The sequence below is a fragment of the Nicotiana tomentosiformis genome, chromosome 11 (assembly GCF_000390325.3).
Source record: "Nicotiana tomentosiformis chromosome 11, ASM39032v3, whole genome shotgun sequence".
NCBI lineage: Eukaryota > Viridiplantae > Streptophyta > Magnoliopsida > Solanales > Solanaceae > Nicotiana > Nicotiana tomentosiformis.
In genome coordinates this window covers 123,102,900-123,120,022 of record NC_090822.1, presented here as the reverse complement: position 1 = coordinate 123,120,022, position 17,123 = coordinate 123,102,900, and positions in this window count along the sequence as shown.

The window sequence follows — 17,123 nt, the reverse complement described above, 5'->3', positions numbered from 1 at the left end:
GTACGTCGCTGGGACCAACTCCGAAATCTGCACAAGAAGTGTAGAATGTAGTATCAGTACAACCGACCCCATGTACTGGTAAGTGCTGAGCCTAACCTCGACGAAGTAGTGACAAGGCTAAGGCGGGTCACTTACATTAACCTGTACGCAATATTAGTAACAACAGCAAATAATAAAAATAAATCAGAAAACTCATTTATAATAATTGAAGTCAACCCAAGAGTCATAACCAATTATCATTTCTATCAATTTTCGATGCAGCGTGCAACTCGCTCTCACAATATATTCATATCCAATTCTGTTGCAGCATGCAACCCGCTCTCACAATATATTCATATTCAATTCTGTTGCGGCGTGCAACCCCCTCCCACAATATATTCATTTTCAATCCTCTCATATAATTATTTTTAATCAAGTATATATATTGACTTTTAAATAAGTCTGTTGCGGCGTGTAATCCGATCCCCCAAATATTGACTTTTAATAAGTCTGTTGCGGCGTGCAACCCGATCCTCCAATATGGACTTTTTAATAAGTCTGTTGCGGCGTGCAACCCGATCCCCCAATATATCCATTTCAATCAATTCTGTTGCGGCGTGCAACCCAATCCTCCAATATATCTATTTACCAATTTTTATAGAAAAAATTTTCCCAATAAATACAATAATTAATATAAAATTATAAGACGACAAGCATATAGTAATTATGATTTAATTATGAAACAAACAATGACAAATAACAAATTATTATGGAAATCAGGGTGAAAATAGGCAGTTTAATATTTAATATACTAGATGTCAAGTAGCAATTAATGCACATAATTCAAATAAGCATATATCAATTATTACAGGAATTCAAGAATTAATATTTGATAAGGAATTGTGAGTGAAATAATTAATATAATAATTCATTCATGATTTATGATTTTTAAATAATTATGCAAACAATTAATTCGATGACGTATAGACACTCGTCACCTTGCCTATACGTCGTTCACATGCAATTCACATAACAAATAATTTAAGGGTTCTATTCCCTAAAGTCAAGGTTAACCACGACACTTACCTCGCTTTGCAAATTCCAATCAATTACTCAACCACAAATTTTCCTTTTAAATTTGTCTCTGAAAGCTTCAAATCTATTCACAAGCAATTCGATATATTCAATACTAATCATAGGAATTAATTCCATATGAATTTATAAATTTTCCGGATAAAAATCCGAAATTCATTAAAATATTCGACAGTGGGACCCACGTCTCAAATCCCAAAAAACTCACGAAATCCGAACGTCTGTTCCGCTACGAGTTCAACCATGCAAAAATTATCCAATTCCGATGTCAAATGGACCTTCAAATATAAATTTTTTATTTTTGGAAGATTTTTGAAAAATCTGATTTTTCTTCCATAAATTCATGTATTCATGATATAAACGAGTATAGAATCATAAAATATAATTAATATAGGATAAGGAATACTTACCCAAATATTTCCCGTGAAAATCGCTCAAATATTCGCCTTAACTGAGCTCAAAATGACCAAAATGAGTAAAAATATCGGACTCTTCAATATATATACTGCCCAGGTATTTCCGCACTTGTGGTGCCTGAACTCGCACATGCGAGCTCACATCTGCGAGAAAAATCTCGCATCTGCGAAATGGGGCTGCCAGGCGAGGCCTCGCACCTGCGGAGGAAAAATATGCACTTGCGCTGACCTCCGCTTCTGCGATTATTGTGTCCGCTTCTGCGGACGTGCGGGTGCGTGCAGGTTTCCGCACCTGCGGACCTTTGCCCAACCACACCCGGGCGTATCTTCGATCGAAGGCTCGCTTCTGCGAGCTCGCACCTGCGGTCAAAAATCCGTACGTGCGATTACACGAGAAGGCCAAATTCTAGATTTTTGCTTAAGTTCAATTCTTGTTCCGATTTCGATTCGAGTCACACTCGGGGTACTTGGGACCCCGTATGAATATACCAACAAGTTCCGTAACATAATACAGACTTACTTTGGGTTAAAAATCACGTCAAACAACGCTGAAATTACAATTCACACCCCGATTCGAACTTTGAGTTTTAAACTTTTCCATTTGCAAATCTCGTGCCAAAACATATTAAATAAATTTGGAATGACTTCAAATTTGACACACAAGTTCTAAATGACATAACAGAGCTATTCAAATTTACAGAATCGGATTCCGGCTCTGATATCAAAAAGTCAACCCCGTGGTCAAACTTGAAAGTTTTTAGCCTTTAAATTGCTAGTTCCGTTAAATGGTCATAACTTGAGTTAGGAACCTCCAAATTAAATTTCGGGCATGCGTCCAAGTCCCAAATCACGATTCGGAGCTACCGGAACTGTCAAAATACTGATCCGAGTCCGTTTGCTAAAAATATTGACCAAAGTCAATTCAATTGAGTTTTAAAGCTCTATTTCACATTTTAATTTATTTTTAACATGAAAACTTTCCGGAAAATTTTACGGACTGCGCACGCAAGTTGATAAATGATAAATGATAATTTTTGAGGTCTTAGAACACATAATTACTTATTAAATTTAAAGATGACATTTTGGGTCATCACATTCATTCTTTCTTAAACAAATGGAGTATCTTGTTAGTGTAAAAAAGATTGTGCGCTATCAAGTCACCCAAAAAATTAAATATGCAAAGCTATTTTAAATATAAAATTTGTAATCTTAAGACATAAATTATTTGCTACAAACACATAAATATAATTTGACGATTTAGAAAATCCTTACATTGATGTTGTATTACCTTAAACTCTAGTTAGAACTATGAGTTAATTGCTGTTTTTGGTAATTATATTTAAAGATACAATATTAAATTTGGATAAGTGGAGTTTCGTATTTGCAATAGGATGTATAATCTAAATTATGTAGGACAATGAGCAATTCCGTAACTAATTATAGACTTCATTCAATTTTGAAGTATGTTCATACTTCATAGTATAGTCGTGCATAAATTTGCGTATAATATTTTAGTATTTGACTTGAAAATATGAAATGCACATAATAAAAATGAAGGCGATAAATTTAACGGTAGGAAATTAATTCTCATGATGTTATACACATTCTAAGAAAGTTCCTGCAATAATTAAAAAAAACTTACTTATGTAGTTTAAATATAATATATACCATAAATTATATTTTTCATAAATCATTCATCTGACTCACTGACTGTGTGATTTTTAAATACAAAATCAATCAAATTTTTTAATTGGTGATGTTGGGTCTCATGATCTGTTAGCAATTAATATATACAGCTGCTACAACAATTTTTAAATATCTATGCACGTATGTGTATATATGTATATAGTCCTTTTTCTTTCATTTTTTTTTTTTAATCTTCAAATTGCATTTCAATAAGGATAATTAGATTCCAACCCCATGTTAGGGTATTTAGTATCATGCGTTGGCTTGAGGTACGTATGTTTTTTCTACAAGACATGAAAGAAGAACACACGTGTAAGGGCTTTACCAAAGAGAAAAGAGAACAAAGGAAAGGAAAAATTATTGAGAGGGGAACTAAAGCTTTGGAAACTGAAATTTGGGGAGGCTCTTTCTAAAATATATCAGTTGGAGAGATTGTTGTAATAGTACATGCAGTTCGGAGGCAGGATTCGATTGTCGGATCCGACTATTTGTCGAAGATATTTACAAGTATACATAAAAGTTTTGACTAAAATTTTCGGATGCCAATGATTCTTTTAACCTATTGTGTGTGTCGGCCTATAATGCAGTATATGATGGTTGATAAGGTAATGAAATGATGTGAACATAAATAGTACAAAATATTATATGATAGAAGAGCTCCAACGTAAAATGGATATACTCCACGTGTCTAAATTATTGGGAAAAAATAAATCTAAATCCTTAAGTTTTGATTTATGATTTAAAATTACTCTCAGATAGGGGTGGCAAACGGGCGGGTCGGGTCAATAGGATGGGTCGAAAGCGGATAAATTATTCGACTCGACCCATATTTCATACGGATAAAAAATGGGTTAACCGAGGAATAATATAGATATCCATATTATCCATGACTTTTGGGAGAATTCCTAATCTCTCAAACTTAAAGAACTCCAACGTGAGACTTAACAAATGTAAAAGTTAAACTCATATTTATCAATTGGTTATCCATTTTTTAAATTAATAATATGGTTCTTATCTATATTTGACTCGTTTCTAAAAAGTTCATTATCCAATGTATTTTTAATGGATAATATGAGTGAATAACTATTGTTCTTTAACCATTTTGTCACTCCTATGCTAAACCAAAAGCTAAACAACAAGTTAAGTTGTTCAATTTCGTATAATACAAGAGCAAATTTAACCATTTCCCCCGTGTATTATCATGAGAGAAAGATGTCAAGTACATTATTGCCTTGGTTAAATATTCACTAATTTATTCCCATTAGACCCTTTTTCTTTTCATTTTCTTTTTGCGCTGGGGGAAGGGACAAAAAATTGGTTGTACGGTTATCACATGGGGCAACCATAATCTAAGGGGACTACAAACGTGGCTTTGTGGATAAATTTTAGGGACTTGTTGGGAAATTGTTTGCTTTTAATTTTTATAATTATTTTAATAGTTATAAGAATTGCTTAATTATTGTTATGTTAATTAAAGCATTGAGATAATTAAATCAATATTTAATGCCAGCATGTGTGTTGCACCCATGGCTATAGAAAAAATACATATTAAAAATTGAGAATTATTAGTCCAAAAATTATTGCATTGCGTAAGGAAATCTTAGCCTTCACCTAACCAATATATCGGACAAGCTTCACTGCCCTACTATTATTTTTTCTTTTACAAAAACTATAATTAGATATTAAAAGGTATTTTCACTGCCCTAAATAGGTAATTAATTGGCCATGATTATATAACTATCAAGGAAACATCCTTATTACAGTATTATAATTATTAGTAAAGCTATCATTTGAAAGTGGTAAGAGAGATTCAAATAAAGTAGGATTAGTTTGATCAATAATCAAAGTGCATGTGATAACTTCCTCATACCATATAATTTGTAAAAATTACATGGGCGCCCTATTTGTCTTCCCCATTTAACCTATACCCATATTTTTAAAATTATTTAACATATACCCTAATTTTGACAACTTCATATCGTGCGACCTATGCTCTCCTTTCTTCCTCCTCTTCTTTTCCTCTCCTTCTTCTTTTTTCTCTCAAACATGTTATCCTATAAGTTACACATGTTATCATTTCTGAAAATTGGACAAAGCGACAAATCAAGAAGAAAAAAAGATTCGTCACTGCCTCTCAAACATTAATACATCCTAACACAAAGTACGTAAATAATAAAACAAGAGTTTATTGTCAAAATTCGAAGAAGCATCAACTAAAGTTTGGGACTGCAGGGACAAACTTCAGACATTACCAGGTTAAATTTGTCGGAAGTTTGCAACTATCATGTGAGAAAAATTTATCTGAAGTTCAAATATAACAAGCTGATTTTGTCTGAAGTTTGCACTACAAACTGAAGAACTTCAGACTAGTTTGTCTGAAGTTTGCACTACAAACTGAAGAACTTCAGACTAATTTGTCTGAAATTTGCACCCCAAGACAAAGTACATAAATAATAAAACAAGAGTTTATTGTCAAAACTCGAAGAAGGATCAACTGATGTTTGGGACTGCAGGACCAAACTTCAGACATTACCAAGTTAAATTTTGTCTGAAGTTTGCAACTATCATGCGAGGAAAATTTATCTGAAGTTCGAATATAACAAGCTGATTTTGTGTGAAGTTTGCACTATAAACTGAAGAACTTCATATTAATTTGTCTAAAGTTTGCACTACAAACTGAATAACTTAAGACTAATTTGTCTGAAGTTTGCACTACGAACTGAGGTTTTTTTGATTGCTTTTGCAAGTCAAGCCAAATTTCAGACGAAAATATCTGAAGTTTTGCTTTGATAAGGTCACACTTTAGGCAAAAAATTTTGAACTTCAAACTTTAGACATAAATTCTTGGTACTTCAGGCCCCGTATGTCTGAAGTTACCCGAAAAGTGGGTATACTTGCAATTTTTTTTTTGCAAAGCGGCTATAAGTTAAATTGTGATCCAAAAATTGAGTATAAATGCAAATCCCCATATAATTTTCATCTTATTGTTAAATGATTTTTCTTGGTTATTGCCACAATATTAGGTAGTGTTGGAAGCTCAAACTCATGATAATGTATCCTCTTTTTTTGGTTTTCTGCTCTATATTCGGTATCTGCATTGGACCTCGGCTATATTTGAATTTGCGGCGGAAAGTTCTACAACCGCTCCCTAATAAAGACGACATAATTGTTCCTAAACCCAATACCTCTAGTTAAGAATAAGAGAATACTTATAATTCCATCATGGTTATTGGTAATATATAGCCAACCTGAAGAGATAAAAAAGGTATATATGTAAATAATGTGTGGATTCTTGAGCTTGAATCTACTTAATTCTCATATACTTATGGAATTTATCATTGGCCTTTAATTCCCTTTTTCTGCAAGAAATTAAAAAGAAGTTTTTCAACTTGCTAAAGATTAGTTAGAAAGAGAGGCCCCATATATTTGGATGTACATCAAATCTTGGAAAGTACACTACAACTACTTGATTTTACTTTTCTTGAAATACTTCCAATATAATGGCAGAAGGTGAAGATATCTCTAATTGCTTCAACTTGAATTTTATGTGTTTGACAACTAATTAAAATACCAATGCGATTTAAGTTTGAAAATTTACAAATGTCATAATCTAAAAATAGGTCATGACCAACCCATAGGGTCATACATGTTCCTAGCAAGCCTGATCATTTAATGGAAATTTTCGTAAATTTTTTCTCATAACCGCACATAACTTCACCCTATAACATGCATGTCACAAATTACCTATCATATATATAAAAAAATCCAATGATCCCATATATACTCGATAACTCAATTTGGCATGGGTAAGCAAAACTTTTCATAAGCAATGTCATACTTACATTAATAAAAAAGTAAATAAATATTATTTAATATTATTTTCCCACAAATTGAAAAGCAATTGTTTAGTGAATGTTATTGAGGTGTAGGCTCAATTCTCTATGACTTCAAATTTTTAACAAAAATGCTCGCTCATAAAGTCCAAAACATAGAATGTGTAGGTCCAACCTCGAACCAATAACCCTTACGAGGCCAAATATGAGTTTGACTAGTGGACCAAAAAATACTCTTTGCCAAGAAGCGGTGTTATTATATATATATATATATATATATATATATATATATATATATATATATATATATATATATAGCTTCATTTTTTGCAGAATATCAATATAAACATTTAATATATTTTTTTTGGCAAAGCGGTATCGAATGACACGGCTTACTCTCACTTGGTGAACTCTTTGCCTCTCGTAGTTAAACATACACACGCGCGCGCGCGCGCACACACACACACATATATATATATATATATATATATATATATATATATATATATATATATATGTCATAAAATAATAAAAAAATATTATATAATATAAAATAACTAATGCCATAATGAAAAAAAGAAAGGAAAAAAAAAATTAAATCACGTGCTGCATTGCAGAAAGATTAAAAGCACCAATAAGAACCACAGGACATAGATGAAACAGCACTGTCCTACCAACTTGTGGCGCTGTCGATTAGTATTTTTCTGTAGCAACAGTTCTATAAATTTGTCTTACTATAAATTATTAGAGGTAAATCTATGATTTAAAGTTAATGAATTCTTATAGCAATCTCAAGTAATATACAACACATCTAACGGTATATTTGGAGAAACTTTAAATATATATTAGTTATATAAAAAAAGAAAGAGAGTTTAAACAAAAACTATTGAGTTTACATGATAAATTATATGGTAGATCCACCCCTACAAACAATATGTTAAGAATTATGAAAATGGGATACTTCTCATATAAGTTTAAGGGCATCAACCCTTCCCATTTCTTCAAAATGCAGTCATTTTTTGTCAAAATATGGCTCCAACGCTCTCCCATGTTTGCCCCCAAAATGGGGAATGAGTAGTATTACTCCAAATTTGGAGTGACACTATTCATCTCCTTCATTATTATTCATCCTTACATTATTATTATTTTTATTATTTAACTCTTTTAATTTATCTCTTTATATATACCTAATTATGTTTATGTAATATCTTTATAATATTAATTTTATCTTAACTTTGGCGTATAATTTTGATAAATTAATTTTCGTGCATTTATTATTTTTATGTAAAATTGTAAGTTAATTTTATTATAAGTTATTTTTATGTAAATTAATTTTATTTATGGGAGCATACTAGAGGTGGAAGTTGAATATTTATGTAATATTTAATCTGAATTTTACCATAATATAATATATATTTAATTATTTTGTATCTCAATGATTTCACTTTTATTTGAATTATTCGTTAATATATAATCTATAATATTTGCTTATAAATTATATTATTTAAAAATTTATGATATAAAATAATTTTATATTAAATTATATATGATGAATATGTAAAAAAAAAAGATAGAATTTCTTTAATAGAAATAAGAAAATAAAAATTAAATAAACGATAATAATATAATATTCAAGAGAGAAAAGAATATAAAATAAAATATTTTTTTTGGAGTAAAAAATAGAGTAAATTTACTCCAGAGTTTACTCCATTTTGGAGGAGAAAATGGAGGCAAGAGTTTGGAGATGGCCTAAAAGTGATGCTCAATTTGTCCGGTGAAAGCTCAAAAAAAAAATTGTTGGTATTCTGACGACCAAATTTGTTAATTTCCCCCCTGTAAATCCAATTATTTTGCTGGAATAACATTTTAAGAACCAAAATCAAAGGACAGGAGAGCATTTGGGTTGGAAATTTATGTATAAAAAAAGGCCCTCATTTGAGAATGCAAGCTTTTTTTCGGATGAAGTCATAATACTCGTTATATATATATATATATATATATATATATATATATATATATATATATATATATATATATAATATTGTTGTGATTTTGCATGCTTGGTTGGAATTAAAGATCTATCGAAAACAGTCTTTTTACCTGCACAAGGTAGGGGTAAAGCTACGTACTAACTTATGGGATTATATTTGTTGATGTTGTTATTTCCAAATTTCTTCAAGAAAATGGTAACATTAATCTAAGTTGCTTAAGGCCATAATCCATGTTAAAATAATAAAAGGTTCGAGGATAATCACCCACTTTTTTCAAGAATCAATTAAGTCAAATAAAATCCAGTTAGCTAATGGTTTTTAATTTGCTTAAAGCATCTCAAAGCCTAGCTACAACTATAGGCTATAGCATATTACATCAATCTTTAATTTGGATTTGTTCTTATCCTATAAACCTAAGCTTCCTTCAAATAAAGCCTATTTCTTAGTGTCATGAATCACTATTGCATTATTGAAATGAGATCATAGTATAAGAAAAAAAGAAGATAAATTCAATACCATTCTTGTTCTTATCTCATACACCAATCATGTAGCTTATAAATGATTCTTTTTAAATTCTATAAATAATTGTATATTAATAAGATGATATTATTCCCACCTTCTTAATTTCTCGTTTTTGTTTTATTACACTTTTTTTTGTAATTACACTTAATCAACTGTATAAAAGACTTGTGAGAGTTTATATCTCACAAGTCTTGATTAGATGCTTTAATCATGGTCATTTAGATTTGTACAGTAGTCGGTCAATTCAATTATATTTGTTAGAGAATCCAATAAGTAAAGCATTCGTTAGTTAATTCTCTTTTGGTCAAAATATGATTTTTAATAAGGTAAGAAACCTCACAAAAATCTATGAAATTCTTATTTGGTCCAACAGATCTTTGAAAAGTGATTATTTCTACCAATATAATTTCCATAAAATAATCAGTTCATTAGGATATCGACGGTTTGAATTACTTTGATGTGGTAGCTTTGGAATTTTCACCGAAGAGCTTTTAATAACCTCATTGACCCAAAAAAAAGAAAGAAAGAATAATTAACCTAAATAATCGTTCATCTAACTGATAAAATTAAAAATAGTTGATGTATGTATAATATATATATATATATATATATATATATATATATATATATATATATGTACATATAGTATAATTTATGTTTAATATGTATATACTTGTATATCATAAGTATATAATTTATGTTTATTGACTATAAAAAATAAATAGTAATAAAATTTTTCTGATTATTTGTGTAAAAATCCCACAAAGGAGTCTGAGAAAGAGAATTTGCTAGCTGTGATATTTTGTTTTTTACATGAATCAATATGTTCATAATCAAAGTATCAATTCTTTTGTTTCATTTTTTTTGGAATTAATTAGTACTCACTCCGTTCACTTTTACCTGTCAATTATACTAAAAATATATTTTCACTTATACTTGTCCACTATACTAAATCAAAAGAAAGACAATCTTTTTCTTTTTTTTTTATTTCTGTTTTACCCTTATCATTAACTACTCATTGCCCAAATCATTTCTCAAGACTTTTGAAAATGCTAGCATTATTATGGGTAAAATTATAAAATACATATTTTATTTATTGTTTCTCAAGGGTCGTGACAACTAAAAGTGAACGGAGGGAGTAGTAATAAATAAGAGGCAGTAGGTGATCTGAAATTTGATTCAATTAAATTAAATAATCTTTATAAGATTACTTTTAGTTTAGCAGATAGTGTTCTAACAGAATCCAGTTAGACATCTTTGGTATAATTAATGGAAGCCTAATAACCCATTATATAAGTTTCCTCAACCATTCTAAAGGTCAATAAACCACCACATTAGCCCTTCATAATTTCTATTAGTCAACTGTTTGGTTGATGATTGAGCCACTCTTGATATGCATAATTCTAGCCAACTAAATTAGTTCATTAGTTGATCAAATAGCAGGCCATTAAGATTTTCTCTTTTTGTCATGTTATTTCTAGGGTAATTGAGTTTGAGAAACAGAAAAAAAATTTAAGTTATATGCATTTAATTTAAATATATTTTACATATTAATATAGCTTAACGTATTCTAACAAGTTAGTTATATTGATTTTATCTATAAAAAATAAAAAAAGAGCAGCCCGGTTCATAAGGTATTTCGTGTTCACGCAGTGTTCGGGGAAGTGTCGCACCCTAAGGGATGTAATGTTGACAGTCTACCCTAATGCAAGTATTAAAGACTACTTCACGGCTCGAACCTGTGAGCTATAGGTCGCACGGAGACAACTTTACCGTTGCTCCATGCTTCCTCGATCTTTATATATTTACCAATTAATATTTAGTAAATATTTATTAGTATTTATCATATGAATTTAAGCTATATACATTGATAGTCACTATCACTATAATTTAACATGGGATAGAAAGTCATTTGTTATTTTTACTATATAATAAATAATATTTACAAAAAATTAATTTGCAATTACTCTATAAATTATTGTGCATAAATTTATTTATATTGTTAGTGTATAAAACTCTCTTATTTTATAGTTGAGCGATGAGCAACTTTAATACTTTGGCAAGGGCCATTGTGACGGAGGAAGTAGGCATTTATGACTTTTTATAATATTGAAATTTAAGTATATTTTTTAGATCTCTTGTATATAAAAGCAAATTTTACATGTATAAATTAGAAATGAATGTCATAAAACTAAAATAAAGTTTATAATAGTCTACGCATATATTGGCATCTAATATATCCATCTCCACATAGTAAAGAATGACATCTTTGGAAAAGGATCCTTCCACCTAAAATCCCTTGTTATCTCACTTTAGGTGACACCAAATCTTCAATATGTACCAATTTCTTTTCTTTTTGGGCTTATCTTTAGAGGCTACTTGACATATTTGCCCTACCATGAACCCTTAAATATACTTTTCAAGTAATTTTGTGTTGCTGTCGGCCATCATTTTGATGGAAGAAAATGCAAGCTTCCACCTAAGCAAAAGCTAAGCCAAGAACCACCAAGAAGTATAGTGAAATAATGTGGTTTAAAAAGAAATTCGATCCACAAAGTATTCTGTATTCACGCAGAGTTCGAGAAATGATCGTACCTCTAGGGTTATGATATAGATAGCCTACATTAATACTAGTATTAGCGGCTACTTTCACAGCTCGGACACGTGACCTATAGTTCAAACGAAGACAACTATACTATTGCTGCGAGATTCCCCTTCAGTGAAATAATGCAGTCTGATGCATAAAATATTTCGTATTTGTGGAATGGCCATATTTTTAGGGGTGCGATATAGACAACATACTCTAGTGCAAGTATTAGTGGCTACTTCAACAACTTAAACTCGTGACCTATAATTTATACGGAGATAATTTTACCATTGCTGCGAGGCTCTCCTTCGGTGAAATAATACAGTTTCTCCCCCTTTAATCAAATTAATCATGTTTAAATCTTAAGAACGTGAAAACTCCCCTATAGTCAGCTTCCTAGTTATAAGTTATATTGCAAATGCAAATGCAAATTTGTTGGATCAATGAATTTCGAACACTCGATCATTAAATTTATAAAAAAGCCCCCCCCCCCCCCCCCCCCCCCCAAAAAAAATCACCTATAAGTAGCGTTAATCCGCTACTTTTTTTTTGATAATATATATGAGTATAATATAAATATACGTTTTTAGAAAAAAATAACCATATAAACAATTCTAGGCGTAAAAGAGAAAAACTAAATAAATAAAAAAAACAAGTAGTAATAATTATATTCTTGCCCACCCTAAAAGTGTCAAAGAACTTAAGTACTCTAAAGCAAAAAAGAAAAGAAAAGAAAAAGAGTCAAAAACACTATGATGATGCCTTGTCGGCCATGATTTACCAATGTGAAAAAGTACCAAGTTAATTTAGTCTAATCTCATGATTAATTGTTATATTTGGTTCATTTTAGAGAAACATATGTCCACATATTTAGATGTTTTATTCACATACCTTTTAAGCTTAAAGTATCAACAAAAATAAAAAGCTTACTAAAAACTTTTCAAAAGTGCCATTAACATTTCTTAAGGTTTAGAAATTTAAAGTTATTTAATTAAATGGGACAAATACCTTCGAATTGAGACTTTTGGCTTTCTTCAAGGGCTAAAGATTGGTGTTGGGATCACGTAGTGTTGTTTTTTGTTCTGTTTTCTCTTTTTATTTATTGGTAATATTTTTAGTTAACGGAATTTTAGAGTCAAGAGATAGTATAAAAAATTAGTATGTTCAAATCTAGTCACACAGCATTTGCTCAATTGGTAATATATTTAGTGATCTTTTTACTTTTTAATGACAAATGCAGAGATTAAAGTGTTAAAAGTGAAAATTTGATGACAGGTTTCTTTGATTGTTCATTGAATAATTTTAAATTTAAATAGTTATATATAATGTTTTGGACTTATATAGAATAGAAATTGAAAATTGACCTTCTAAGAGTGATACGTGAGAATATTAACTTTGTTTTTTCCTTTGAGAAAGAAATGTGAAACAACCTCTTGTTTGCTCATGTAAGCACACACAATTAGTCCATGTCAAAAAAAAGCATTAAGATGAAAAATTCTTGGACATTTTCAAATGATAAGACAAAATTATTTTCCACGTAGTACGAATGAGCAAGAAAATATGCTAAAATATTTACTAAATTTATTGTTTAATTTTATTAAATCTTATTACTTTAAACTTTTTGCAATGAGAAAAAATAAGGAGTTGAGTGGGAAACAAGGATTATTTTGCAATAGCATTATAGTGCACATATTGGGTGCACGAGTGGAACCTATAAACGTGAGACACTTTGTATTAATAATGTTTCTTGCATTTTTGGGTGCATTAGTTGTTCTAAAATTTCTCTATATATATGAAGATTGATATCATTGCAATACTTTGGGATATACTTTTAGTAGAAAATGGATGCAAAAATGACCCTTCTATATATGGACAATGATTCATGGGCCATTATGTGAAATATAATGTCTTTTATTATGCTATAAGATTATTTACTCCTTATTGTATGAATTTACCACATTTTTGTCTTTATTGTAGTAGATAATTGTAGTTTGAAAAAAAAAAAACAGATTATAATTTCCGTTTGCAAAGTGGCCTAATGACTATACTTGTAGGAGATTATATATATTCAATAAAATAATTAAAGTGCACATAAATTTACCCAACACCATTAGTGTATATATAAAAAGTCATATGTGCCCCAAAATTAGAAGTTAAAAATAAATTAAATATATGAAAGAATTAACCTAATAGTTGTCCATCCAACTGCTTAAATCAAAAATAATTAGTGAATGTATAATATATATAATTCGTGTATAATATTTGTATAATTATGTATAATCAATATATAATTTGTATGTATCAGCTAGAAAAAATAAACAATGAATCTGTTATATGCGGGTTACCATGTTCGTATCCAGAGGCGGACCTATTCTTGGAAAAAAGGGGGTTATCAGATCCCATTAACTTTAAAAATTCTGAATTTATAAGTTTATATATGTTGAAAACGATCATATATTTTGCGTGGAACCCTTACGGTTTAAAAGTACAACGGAGGCATTATTTGAGTAGTTCGCTCATATGCCCCGCTATCTTTAATTCCTGGGTCCGACTCTATTCGTATTATGTGCATAGTGTATCATACGGAATGAATGATACATAATACTATGAAGTAGAGAGAATAAAAGAAAGTAAAAGGCTGTAAAATAGCTACAGTCCACTAAGTATAATGCACTAATGGAAAGAAAACGAAAAGCAACCACACTTTTTTCTTCTTTATAGGCTCCTCTTCAGCTTTCTGTTGTTACTGTTATTATTAGATTACTTACTACAAGTCTTATGTCAAATCATTGCAAAAATAATTTTAAAAAAAGAAAGAAAGAAAGAAAAATGACTATCCGTGCGTGCAAGAGAAGTTAAATATTCTTATAAGTAATTAATAAGCTATAATTTGTATTACTTGATTCAGAAGTCGTGTAAAATGACCTAACTGTAGACAAATAAAATTTTATTAAATTTAAATCCACAAGTAATTTGGATTTCATCATATATTAAATACATATTAGTCCAAATGATACTATGGGCTAGTATAATCGGGTCGATTATTTAAATCTAAAATGAATTGATTTAAATAAAAGTCCAATGTATTATTGGTCTTGCCCGTCAATTGGTCTTCTATCAAATGGGTTGGCCCATAAGCCTCAAGCCCAATGATCCACTAGGGGTTTCTTGGAGATTACTCCACCTCACACCTATATAAAGGGATCAAAGGAGAAGACTAAAAGAAGGAAGTAAGCAGAAGGAAAGGCTAAAGAAGCTCTGAAGAATAGCATCAAGGTCTCCATCCACATATGCAATCTTCGTCTGTGGTCAAATCCCAAAGGTGAACGCAAATCATAAGCGGACGGCTTCAAATCTTCCGTTCGTGATAACCCAACAACAAATCCTGATTCGTGACGACCTTCAAGTTGTTCGTGACGCACCACAAATCTGAAATCCGTCAAATTCAAGATCAAGCTCTTGAACCATCGTTCGTGAGGAGAAGAATCAGAGGACTACATCTCTTTAGATTCGAGATATTCTAGAGATTGTAACTTAATCACTTGAAATTGAATATAATATTTGTCGCTATATTTCTTGTCTGATTATTATTTTTCAGAAACGAAATTTAGTTGTTATAAATTTTGGCACGCCCAGTGGGACCATCTCTACCTCTCATCTCTTCTCAACTCTCAACATTCAAGATTACTAAGATGGCTTCAAAGTAGATCGACTCAAAAGGATCTGACTCCAAGTTTTCTTCTGACGTTGAAAGTATCCTCAACTAACTTTATACAATACCAAGAGTCAGCTTACCTAACCTGATGATGAAGTTTTAAGTGTTGGATCTACGCCAATCTCGCCACATGACATGTTCCAAACTGAGTTCAATCCATGGGAAAGTCTCGATTATTCTTCATCATCTGCAATAATCATGGAGGAAATGATGACTAACACTTCGACAATGGAGGAGCAACTCGCAAATCTGACAAAGGCGATTAATGGCTTAACAAAGTATGCTCAAGATCAAGATGTCTGTATCGCATAATTGACAGGCATAATTGTAAGCATGATGGATGGAGAATCAAGTCATGCACCCGGAAAGCTCCCTGAAGTCCACGAGAAGGCTGATCCTCCAACAAAACAAGTATCATCCGCCAAAGAACTTCATGTCTCATCCGAATGATCAATTCTTATTGAACAATTGAAGGAATTCATTGTGGGAACTATCAAAGATAAGTATGAGGTCGCTTCAAAGTCTTCTCTCACGTACGCAAAGTCGTATACTACAAGAATCGATAGCTTGAAGATGCTTGCTGGTTATCAACATCCCAAATTTCAGCAGTTCGATGGTAAGGGAAATCTAAAGCAACATGCCGTGCACTTTGATGAGACATGCAACAATGCATGGACTTATGAAGATTACCTTGTCAAGCAATTCATCCGCTCACTAAAGGGGAATGCTTTTGATTAGTACACCGACCTCAAGGCTGGATCCATTGATAGTTGGGATCAATTGGAGTAAGAGTTTCTCAATCGCTTTTATAGCACAAGGCGTACTGTGAGCATGGTGGAACTTACGAACACTCGCTAACGAAAAGATGAACCAGTTATTGACTTTATCAATCGATAGAGGAATGCAAGCCTCAACTGCAAAAGATAGGTTATGCGAAGCTTCTGGCATAGAGATGTGTATCCAAGGAATGCATTGGGGACTTCGTTACATCTTGCAAGGAATTAAGCCTAGGACATTTGAAGAACTTTCCACCCGTGCTCATGATATGGAGTTGAGCATGGCTTCTGCGGGAAATGAAGGGCTGCCTGTCTACGAACCTCGCAAGGGAAGAGATAAGCAAGAAGTCAAGAAATGGAGCAAGTTCGTACCAAAGAATAAAAGCAAAGAATCCATGAACATCAATGCCTCTCTTGTGAAGTTTACTACCAAAGTGAGCAAGAAACAGAGTATGAAAACAACTTTCTCTCAAGTCAATAAAAATCGGAAGTTGACCCTCAAAGAGATGCAAGGAAATGAGTACCC